General features: G+C 48.4%; 1 protein-coding gene across 2 annotated transcripts in view; it reads left to right on the top strand.

The window, feature by feature from the left end:
* The window catches only part of PIK3R5 (phosphoinositide-3-kinase regulatory subunit 5), an 83,672-nt gene that overhangs the window by 25,357 nt on the left and 46,070 nt on the right, over positions 1-12,245 (top strand). The gene's annotated exons all lie outside the window — the stretch shown is intronic.

Raw genomic sequence — 12,245 nt, forward strand, 5'->3', positions numbered from 1 at the left:
TCCCACTGATCACCAATGTAAGGGACATTCTTCCCACTGATCACCAATGTAAGGAACATTCTTCTCACTGATCACCAATGTAAGGAACATTCTTCCCACTGATCACCAATGTAAGGGACATTCTTCTCACTGATCACCAATGTAAGGGACATTCTTCTCACTGATCACCAATGTAAGGGACATTCTTCTCACTGATCACCAATGTAAGGGACATTCTTCTCACTGACCACCAATGTAAGGAACATTCTTCTCACTGATCACCAATGTAAGGAACATTCTTCTCACTGATCACCAATGTAAGGGACATTCTTCCCACTGATCACCAATGTAAGGGACATTCTTCCCACTGATCACCAATGTAAGGAACATTCTTCTCACTGATCACCAATGTAAGGAACATTCTTCCCACTGATCACCAATGTAAGGGACATTCTTCACACTGATCACCAATGTAAGGAATATTCTTCTCACTGATCACCAATGTAAGGGACATTCTTCCCACTGATCACCAATGTAAGGGACATTCTTCCCACTGATCACCAATGTAAGGGACATTCTTCTCACTGATCACCAATGTAAGGGACATTCTTCTCACTGATCACCAATGTAAGGGACATTCTTCTCACTGATCACCAATGTAAGGAACTTGGGGCCAGATCCACAAAAACCTGACGTAACTTAAAAAATCCAATTTAAGTTACACTGCCTTAAAGTTTCTACCTAAGTGCCTGATCCACAAAGCACTTATCTAGAAATTTCAGGCTGTGTAACTAAAATTCCGCCGGCGCAAGGCGTTCCTATTCAAATGGGGCGAGTCCCATTTAAATGAGGCGCGCTCCCGCGCCGGCCGTACTGCGCATGTGCGAAGTTACGTTACGCCGAGTTTTGAGGATCGCGACGGCTTAAAGTTGCGTCGGGGAAAAAAAAAAATGACAGCGGCATGCATTCCTGAGGGAGAACTCCATGCCAATTTTCAAAGAAAAAACCGGCATGGGTTCCCCCCCAGGAGCATACCAGGCCCTTAGGTCTGGCATGGGTTGTAAGGAGACCCCCCCACGCCGAAAAATTGACGTAGGGGGTCCCCCTACAATCCATACCAGACCCGTATCCAAAGCATGCTACCCGGCCGGCCAGGAAGGGAGTGGGGACGAGCGAGCGCCCCCCCCCCCCCTCCTGAGCCGTGCCAGGCCGCGTGCCCTCAACATGGGGGGGTTGGGTGCTCTGGGGCAGGGGGGCGCACTGCGGGCCCCCCCACCCCAGAGCACCCTGTCCCCATGTTGATGAGGACAGGACCTCTTCCCGACAACCCTTGCCATTGGTTGTCGGGGTCTGCGGGCGGAGGCTTATCGGAATCTGGGAGTCCCCTTTAATAAGGGGGCCCCCAGATACCGGCCCCCCACCCTAAGTGAATGGATATGGGGTACATCGTACCCCTATCCATTCACCTGGAGGCAAAAAGTAAAAGTTAATAAACACACAACACAAGGCTTTTTAAAATATTTTATTATTCTGCTCCGGATGCCCCCCCTGTCTTCGTTATTAGCTCAATTACCAGGGGGGGCTTCTTCTTCCGCTCTCCGGGGGTCTTCCGCTCTCCGGGGGGGGCTTCTCCGGACTCCGGGGGGCTTCTTCCATCTTCTCCCCTCTTCCGCTCTTGACTCGGCGAACCCCGGTTCTTCTGCAGCTCTCCGGTGCCTTCTTCTTCAGCGCTGGCTGCCTGCTATGTTTGTGTGTTAGCTCGATTTCAAACAGGCAGCCAGCGCGGTCTTCTGTGGCGTCAGGGTCTTCTGGTCTTCTCTTCCTTTCTTCCGATGTTGCCTCGTCGCCTGTTGTCGCTGTAATGATGGAAGCGCGCCTTGCATCCCATTTATATAGGCATCACCGTCCCATCATGCTCCGGTAGGTACCCACGTGCACCCACCACGTGGGTACCTACCGGAGCATGATGGGACGGTGATGCCTATATAAATGGGATGCAAGGCGCGCTTCCATCATTACAGCGACAACAGGCGACGAGGCAACATCGGAAGAAAGGAAGAGAAGACCAGAAGACCCTGACGCCACAGAAGACCGCGCTGGCTGCCTGTTTGAAATCGAGCTAACACACAAACATAGCAGGCAGCCAGCGCTGAAGAAGAAGGCACCGGAGAGCTGCAGAAGAACCGGGGTTCGCCGAGTCAAGAGCGGAAGAGGGGAGAAGATGGAAGAAGCCCCCCGGAGTCCGGAGAAGCCCCCCCCGGAGAGCGGAGAAGACCCCCGGAGAGCGGAAGACCCCCGGAGAGCGGAAGAAGAAGCCCCCCCTGGTAATTGAGCTAATAACGAAGACAGGGGGGGCATCCGGAGCAGAATAATAAAATATTTTAAAAAGCCTTGTGTTGTGTGTTTATTAACTTTTACTTTTTGCCTCCAGGTGAATGGATAGGGGTACGATGTACCCCATATCCATTCACTTAGGGTGGGGGGCCGGTATCTGGGGGCCCCCTTATTAAAGGGGACTCCCAGATTCCGATAAGCCTCCGCCCGCAGACCCCGACAACCAATGGCAAGGGTTGTCGGGAAGAGGTCCTGTCCTCATCAACATGGGGACAGGGTGCTCTGGGGTGGGGGGGCCCGCAGTGCGCCCCCCTGCCGCAGAGCACCCAACCCCCCCATGTTGAGGGCATGCGGCCTGGCACGGCTCAGGAGGGGGGGGGGCGCTCGCTCGTCCCCACTCCCATTCCTGGCCGGCCGGGTAGCGTGCTTTGGATACGGGTCTGGTATAGATTGTAGGGGGACCCCTACGTCGATTTTTCGGCGTAGGGGGGGTCCCCTTACAACCCATACCAGACCTAAGGGCCTGGTATGCTCCTGGGGGGGAACCCATGCCGGTTTTGTTTTTACAAATTGACGTGGAGTTCTCCCTCGGGAAAGCATACCAAATGCCGTCGCTGGAATGGGCCTTTACAAGGTGTGACTAACTTTACACTTTGTAGAACCAGCCCTAATTTTACACTTGCAAAATAACACTTACGGCGCAAAAAGGAAGCTAGAAAGCTTTGTGGATCGCCTTAAGTGCTAATTTGCATACTAGCAACGGCATTTCGACTCGAAATGCCCCCATCGGCGGATGCGGTACTGCATCCTAAGATTCGGCAGTGTAATTCAATTACACATGCCGGATCTTCTGTCTAACTTTGGAAAAAGCCTTTTGAGGATCGTTTCCAAAGTTACACACAGACTGAACAGCAGTTAAGTCGGAGTATCTCTTTTGAGGATCTGGCCCATTCTTCCCACTGATCACCAATGTAAGGAACATTCTTCCCACTGATCACCAATGTAAGGGACATTCTTCCCACTGATCACCAATGTAAGGGACATTCTTCCCACTGATCACCAATGTAAGGGACATTCTTCTCACTGATCACCAATGTAAGGGACATTCTTCTCACTGATCACCAATGTAAGGGACATTCTTCTCACTGATCACCAATGTAAGGGACATTCTTCCCACTGATCACCAATGTAAGGGACATTCTTCCCACTGATCACCAATGTAAGGGACATTCTTCTCACTGATCACCAATGTAAGGGACATTCTTCTCACTGATCACCAATGTAAGGGACATTCTTCCCACTGATCACTAGACTAATGTACCTTGAGCTGTGAATATAGTAACTATTAGGAGGGGTTCCCTGAAATCGGAAAAGTTGTTCTAAGTTTATCTTCTGGTTCAAATTGGTGATTAAAGCTTAAATACACTATTTTCATTGGTACTTATGTTTTTATGCAAATGTAATGATTGTGGTCCAATGTATTGGTTACAGACGGAAATAACAGAACTGCTGTCCATAGTACTGATAGTTGTTGGAATGGAGAATAATCGTAAGTCTTTGGTCTTCTCCAACAAATGATAAAACCCCTGAGCTGCCCAATCCCGAAGAAAGACTCAAGTAAAATTGCTTTTCCTGGATGATGGATATCGTCCTTCAGATATAAGAATTGAGGTTGTCTATACTGATGGCCACTCTCATTTTGCAAGTTTATGTTGCAATCTTTTCTCCACAACGATTGTCCATAGCTCCCCTCGAATGGCTACTGGTACCCCGACCACAAGACGTAAGCCAAGCTGTGGCCTTCAGATAAGATTGCACACTTTTCTGAACTCCAGTGTTACGTGACCGGCTTGTGTTTTTCACTCGGTGGTGTTGTGTCAGATTCGTGTTTTTGTGGTTTGAGTTTCTCTCTCTCTGCTAGGCGGCGACCTCCGTATCTAAACCACTCCTCCCCGTATTGTGCCGCACCGCACAACTAAACAGGATGGGTAACCAACCCCAAAAAAATCTTTGATGTCTGACAAACACACAAGCACGCAGATACTAATCAGTCTGACCTCCTTCCAAAACCTAAAATAACACCCCCCCCCCCCCTCCCCCGAAAAAAAAGTGCCTAACTTTGTATAAGAACGCTCAAGACAAATATGTAAAAACACTTGTAGCGAATGGTTGCTACTAGTTACCAACATCCACCATGTTCACCCCGCTGCCAGACCTCCATACAGCTCTCTCCAGTAGACAACGAACAGTCCTTTGCGTTGTTTTTGTTTATTTGGGGGGAATAACTTGGTTGGGGAAGGGGTGTGGGATGCCCATAGGACGGGTTACTTAAGTCCTCGGACCATTTCGGTTATAACATCTGCAAGATTCTGTATAAAAATTCAACAAGGACGCTCTTGCAGCTGCAAATGAAGGACCGCCTAACGCCGATATACGTCGGCAGAATGGCACGGCTGGGCACAATCACGTACCTGTATGTCCTCTTTAAGTGCCCAGCCGTGGGTCACGCGCGCGCCCGGTCCGAAGCTCCGTGGCCGTGGGACCCGATCGCCGCCGGAGTCCCGCGATCGGTGACAGGAGCTGAAGAACGGGGAGAGGTGAGTGTAAACACACCTTCCCCGTTCTTCACAGTGGCGCCGTCATTGATCGTCTGTTCCCTGATATAGGGAAAGACGATCAATGACGTCACGCGTCCAGCCCCGCCCCCCCACAGTTAGAAACACACTTGAGGTCACACTTAACCCCTTCAGCGCCCCCTAGTGGTTAACTCCCAAACTGCAATTGTCATTTTCACAGTAGTCAGTGCATTTTTATAGCACTTTTTGCTGTGAAAATGACAATGGTCCCAAAAATGTGTCAAAAGTATCCGAAGTGTCCGCCATAATGTCGCAGTCGTGAAAAAAAAATCGCTGATCGCCGCCATTAGTAGTAAAAAAATAATTATTATTAAAAATGCAAAAAAATGATCCCCCTATTTTGTAAACGCTATAAATTTTGCGCAAAACAATCGGTAAACGCTTATTGCGATATTTTTTTAACCAAAAATAGGTAGAAGAATACGTATCGGCCTAAACTGAGGGAAAAAAACTTTTTTTATATATTTTTGGGGGATATTTATTATAGCAAAAAGTAAAAAATATTGTATTTTTTTCTAAATTGTCGCTCTATTTTTGTTTATAGCGCAAAAAATAAAAACCGCAGAGGTGATCAAATACCACCAAAAGAAAGCTCTATTTGTGGGGAAAAAAGGACGCTAATTTTGTTTGGGAGCCACGTCGCACCGCCGCGCAATTGTCAGTTAAAGCGACGCAGTGCCGAATCGCAAAAAGGGGCCTGGTCCTTTTACCTGCATATTGGTCCGGGTCTTAAGTGGTTAATGTGTGACTTAATGAACAGGATAAAAAAAAAAAAAGCATCCAAAAAATAATTATGCACCAGAGAGGCGCACAATGGACTACCTTTAATTCTGTATATATTTTAAATAAAGGTTGAACATCCGCCCAACGTATCCTGTTTGGCTGCCGGGGCAGTTAATACCAAGCAGGCAAAGTGTATGACCCCCGGTGGGTCGCTTGCCCCCCATTATACCGTCAATCTGGGGTCACCTTGAATGGGTCTGATTGGAGGAGAGAACACACCCCCCGCTCGTCTTGCTGTCCAGAAGGGCCGTCTCATTGTAAGCGGCTCGGGAAAGGGAAGTCTGGCATTGTGTGAAGGAAGGTTCCAATTCCCTACGCCGGTGTCTGGGAGCCGGAAGGAAAAAGTGATTTGGCTGCCAATAGCGAATCTCATTATGGAGTTTATAAACAGCTTAATGAATACAAAACCAACAATATATGAATGAGCTGGACACGTCTTTTATTACAAAGGCAAGGCGAGGCCTTCTTCTCATGGACCCGCACAACCCCCAGACATCCTAAGCGTAGAAAATCGCAGAAATGGGCGGACAAAAAACTCGAAACTCGCCTGGTTCAAAGATAAGGTGCAAGTGCAGGAACCTGAAGATTTTAATACATTTCCAAGTCTCCATAAATACATTTTTATTTTCTTCCCCCATGAATACATGTTGGAGATTTACAATTACAAAAACGCCCCCGTCCCCGGTAGCTCGCGCTCAGAAGCGAACGCACACAAGTCCCGCCCACATATGTAAACGCCGTTTAAACCACACATGTGAGGTGTCGCCAGGGAAGGACTGGCCATTGGGACTACAGGGAGTTTCCCGGTGGGCCGGCTTCAGTGACAGCGGCCCGCCGCCCCCCTCCGTTCCTCTGTCTCTTCCCTTCCCGCAGCGCTCACCTCCTCTCCCTCCCCGCAGCACTCACCTGGGGGGAACAAAGAAGCAGGGGAGGACCAGAGGAGCAGGGACGACGACAGAGGAGCCGGGAGGGGGGGGGGGTGCGGGAGTTGTCCGACCGCCATGGGAGAGACCTGTCAAAGTGGGCCAGTCTGGATGAAGTCCAGGGCCAAATTTTTGTCCCAGTCCAGCCCTGGGTATCGTCGCGTGCGTTACAGCACGAGCAACAATTCTAGCACCAGACCTCCTCTGTAACTCTAAACTGATATAGCCAGATTCACGTAGGCGGGAGCAACGTTAGGCAGGCGTAGCATATGGCATATACGCTACGCCGCCGTAAGTTACAGAGGCAAGTGCTGTATTCACAAAGCACTTGCCTCCTAAGTTACGGCGGCGTAGCGTAAATGGGCCGGCGTAAGGGCGCCTAATTTAAATGAGGAACAGAGGGACGTGTTTTATGTAAATGACTCGTGACCCAACGTGATTGACGTTTTTAACGAATGGCGCATGCGCCGCCCGTGGACATAACCCAGTGTGCATTGCTCCAAAGTACGCCGCAAGGACGTATTGGTTTCGACGTGAACGTAAATTACGTCCAGCCCCATTCACTGACGACTTACACAAACGACGTAAAAATTTCAAAATTTGACGCGGGAACGACGGCCATACTTAACATGGGCTAGTCCAACTTTTTGTTGAACTAACTTTACGCCTGAAAACGCCTTACGTAAACAGCGTATCTTTACTGCGACGGGCAAGCGTACGTTCGTGAATCAGCGTATCTCGCTGATTTACGCATTCTAGGCGTAAATCAGCGTTCACGCCCCTAGCGGCCGGCGGAACTAGACAGCTAAGATACGACGGCGCAGGCAGTCGTATCTTAGCTACATTTAAGTGTATCTCAATTTGAGAATACACTTAAATGTACGACGGCGCAGATTCAGAGTTACGCCGGCGTATCTACTGATACGCCGGCTTAACTCTTTCTGAATCCGGCTAATAATCTGTAAAACATTTTAAAGCGTCGCCTATGGAGATTTTTTAGTAGCGTATTTTACGGCATATAAGACGACCTTTTACACCGGAATTACACAGCCAAAAACCGGGGGTCGTCTTCTACGCCGGGTGAAGCAGCCGCTTGGGTGCTCTGTAAGGCTGTATGTATTCTGTATATGCGCCGCTCAGCCAATCCCGGCGGGCGATGCAATCTGTTGATAACTAGAGTCTGCCATGTCTGATTGGATTGGAGTAATAACCTCTGCCAATCCGAGCAGGCTACATTATGTAGCCTGCTCGGATTGGCAGAGGTTGTTACTCCAATCCGAGCAGGCTTAGCATGCTCTGTCATCAACAGAGTGCATCGGGATTGGCTGAGCGGCGCATATACAGAATACATACAGCCTTAAAAAAGCACCGGGGGGGCTGCGGCCTCTTCGTTTAATTAAAACGCACAAGGGGGTCGTCTCTAATACGGTGAGTAGACCACAAAACCACAGTTTTTAGCAGAACATTAGGGGGTCGTCTTATATGCCGAGTTGTCTTATATGCCGAGTTGTCTTATATGCCGGCAAATACGGTACCGAAGTTTGGCGCCATTCCATGAGTGTGAGCAATTTTAAAGCATGACATGCTGGGCATCTATTTACTCAGCGTAACATCATCTTTCACATTTTACAAAAATTATTTTTTAACCACTTCAATACCGGCCTATTGTCATATGACGTCCACAGAGGGGATCTCCCATCCTGGGTGGACGTCATATGACGTCCTGGGCTTTGCCGGGGGATATCTGAATGATGCCTGCAGCTAGAGGCATCATTCAGATATCCATGTCTTCAGCCGGCGATCCTGCGCACCATAAGAACGATCATAGCGGCGCCGCTTGATCGTTCTTATAGGCGGCGGGAGGGGACATCCCCCCCCTTCCGCCGCCATCCGGTGCTTCTCCCGTGCCATCGGGGGCCCGGAGAAGGAATCGTCCGGTGCAGGCAGGAAGCATAGAGATGACTGGTGACCAGATGGTCACCAGTCATCTCCACGACCGTCGGAGGATCCGGGTGCGATGTGATGACGTCACGCCCGGGTACCCGTAAGTAAACAAAGCCGCGATTATGGCTAGTGAGCAACACTGATCATGAGATCAGTGAATTTTTTTTCACCGATCTCATGCTTTCCAGCCTGGAGGAGAGATGCGGGGTCTTACTCAGTGTTTCTCAACTCCAGTCCTCAAGGCGCCCCAACAGGTCATGTTTTCAGGCTTTCCATTATTTTGCACAGGTGATTTGATCAGTTTCACAGCTTTAGTAGTTACCACAGCTGTTTCGTCGGAGGTAAATCCTGAAAACATGACCTGTTGGGGCGCCTTGAGGACTGGAGTTGAGAAACACTGGTCTTACTGACCCCGCATCTCTCCATAAAGAGGACCTGTCACACACATTTCCTATTACAAGGGATGTTTACATTCCTTGTAATAGGAATAAAAGTAATAACGGTAGCTCGCGCGCAGAAGCGAACGCACATGTAAGTCCCGCCGACATATGTAAACACCGTTTAAACCACATATGTGAGGTATCGCCGCGTGCGTTAGCGTGCCAGCAACAATTCTAGCACTAGATCTCCTCTATAAATCAAAACTGGTAACCTGTAAAAAATATCAAAGCGTTGCCTATGGAGATTTTTAAGTGCCGAAGTTTGGCGCCATTCCATGAGTGTGCGCAATTTTAAAGCGTGACATGTTAGGTATCTATTTACTCGCTGTACCATAATCTTTCATATTTTACAAAAAAATTGGGCTAACTTTACTGTTTTGTTATTTTTTTAATTCATGAAAAGGCTTTTGAAAAATTATAGCGCAAATTTCCTGTGCGAGATAAAAAGTTGCAACGACCGCCATGTTATTCCCTAGGGTGTCTGCTAAAAAAAACCCATATATAATGTTTGGGGGTTCTGAGTAATTTTCTAGCAAAAAAAAAAAAAAGATGATTTTGATGAGAGGAGTGCCAGAATAGGCCCGGTATTGAAGTGGTTAATCTCTTATAAATGATTAAAACTGAATAAAAAGCACAGACCAGAGCTTCTCAGGAAAAATTAACTGGTTGACCACATCCTAATCATCTCAAATAATACATGCAATTTTTTTTTTTTTTAACCCTTCCTGTGTTGCTCGGGTTCCGCTTCTGCACTGTGGTGATCTCTGCCAGGCAATCGTTTGCGTGGTTTGCGCAGGAAGTAGAGAATGCTGCAAGTTTGGATGGTCCTGACAAGTCACGTGACCTGCATTGCGGTACAGAATGCGGGATAAAGTCCCATTCATAGTTCTGACTCATAGAACATTTCCCCAATGTTATACCATGGCCACAGATTTCACCACCAGCTGTAGAAGAGGGTAGCCTGGGCTTCAGAACAGGACAAACTGTGTGTTGCTACCGGAACTAGAGGAGGTATGCGTCACCCAAAATGATATTTCAGTATTTGGTGGCTGCCTGTAACTTTTGTATCTTTTGTAGAGATGGGGGGCTAGATTCACGTAGGAGCGCGTATCTTTCTTCTGGCGTAGCGTATCCTATTTACGCTACGCCTCCGCAACTTAGATGGGCAAGTGCAGTATTCACAAAGCACTTGCTCTGTAAGTTGCGGCAGCGTAGCGTAAATTGGTCGGCGTAAGCCCGTCTAATTCAAATGTGGAAGAGGTGGGCGTGTTGTATGTAAATCAATCGTGACCCCACGTAAATGACGCGCTTAAAGAATGGCGCATGCGCGCGCATTGCTCAGTATCACGTCAAATTTTTTCCCTAAGTTACGCCGGCTCAATGCCTGTGACGTGAACATAACCTACGCACAGCCCCATTCACGTACGACTTACGTAAACAACGTAAGAAGATACGCTTGTGCCGATGTCCACTTTGCATTGGCTGCGCCTCATATAGCAGGGGTAACTTTACGCCGGACGTAAGCCTAACGTAACGGGCGCAAGTACGTTCGTGAATCGGCGTATCTACCTAATTTACATATTCGACGCGGAAATCAACGGAAGCGTCACCTAGCGCCCAGCGTAAATATGCACCCCAAGATACGACGGCGTAGGAGACTTACGCCGCTCGTATCTTGCCCAAATCTATGCGTAACTGATTCTATGAATCAAGCGCATAGATACAACGGCTCGGATTCGGACTTACGACGGCGTACGTGGAGATACGACGTCGTAAGTCCATCATGAATCTGGCCCGGGATCTTTACACTTGAGTTCCTCTTTTGGTGGTGGGACCCCTGCACCTGAGGGAGATCTCTGAAGTTGAGTTCCTCTGGTGATGGTAGAAGCTGGTCACGTGTGGTATTTTGGTGGTGGGATTTCTGCACCTGAGATCTCTTGGTGTTTGGATCTTTGAACTTGTATCCCTTTTTGGATTGGGTTTCCTGTACTTCACTTATTTTGGTGATGGGATCTCTGAACCTGAGTTCCTTTGGTGGGGAGATCTCTGAACCTTAGTTCCTCTGGTGGTGATTGGATCTTTACACGTGTTCCTTTGGTGGTGGGATCTCTGAGCTTAAGTGCCTCTGGAGATGGGTTCTGTGTGCTTAAGTTCCTGTGTGGTGGGATCTCTGTAAGTGGGCATGCACCTGAGTTCCTCTGGTGTTGGGATCTCTGAACCTGAGTTTTTTGATGGTGGTATTAATGTATTCAAGTTCCTTTGGTGGTGGGATTTCTGAACTTGTATCTCCTTCAGGGTAGGTTCCCTGTGCTTCAGTTCTTTTGTAGTGGGATCTCTGCACCTGAGTTCCTTTGGAGGGGAGATCTTTGAAATTGAGTTCCGGTGGTGGTGGGATCTCTACACGTGTGTTCCTTTGGTGGTGGGATCTTAAGTGCCTTTGGAGATGGGTTCCCTGTACTTAAGTTCCTTGGTGGTGAGACCTCTCTATCTGAGTTCCTTTGGCGGGGAGATTTCTTAACCTGAGTTCCTCTAGTAATGGTAGAAGCTGGTCAAGTGTGTTACTGGGTGGTGGGATTTCTGCACCTAAGATCTCTTGGTGTTTGGATCTTTGAACTTGTATCCCTTTTGGATTGGGTTTCCTGTACTTCACTTATTTTGGTGATGGGATCTCTGAACCGGAGTTCCTTTGGTGGGGAGATCTCTGAACTTGAGTTCTTCTGGTGGTGATTGGATCTTTACACATGTGTTCCTTTGGTGGTGGGATCTCTGAGCTTGAGTGCCTTTGGAGATGGGTTCTGTGTGCTTGAGTTCCTGTGTGGTGGGATCTCTGAGTGGGCATGCACCTGAGTTCCTCTGGTGTTGGGATCTCTGAACCGGAGTTTCTTTGGTGGAAGTATTAATATATTTAAAGTTCCTTTGGTGGTGGGATTTCTACACCTGAGTTCCTTTGGTGGTTGGATCTCTGAACTTGTATCCCCTTTGGGGTGGGTTCTCTGTGCTTCAGTTCTTTTGTAGTGGGATCTCTGCACCTGAGATCCTTTGGTGGGCATATCTTTGAATTTGAGCTCCGCCGGTGGTGGTGGGATCTCTACACATGTGTTCCTTTGGTGGTGGGATCTCTGAACTTGAGTGCCGTTTGGAGATGGGTTCCCTGTACTTGAGTTCGTTTTGTGGTGAGACCTCTCTATCGGAGTTCCTTTTGGCAG

Source organism: Rana temporaria, chromosome 12, assembly GCF_905171775.1.
Source record: "Rana temporaria chromosome 12, aRanTem1.1, whole genome shotgun sequence".
NCBI lineage: Eukaryota > Metazoa > Chordata > Amphibia > Anura > Ranidae > Rana > Rana temporaria.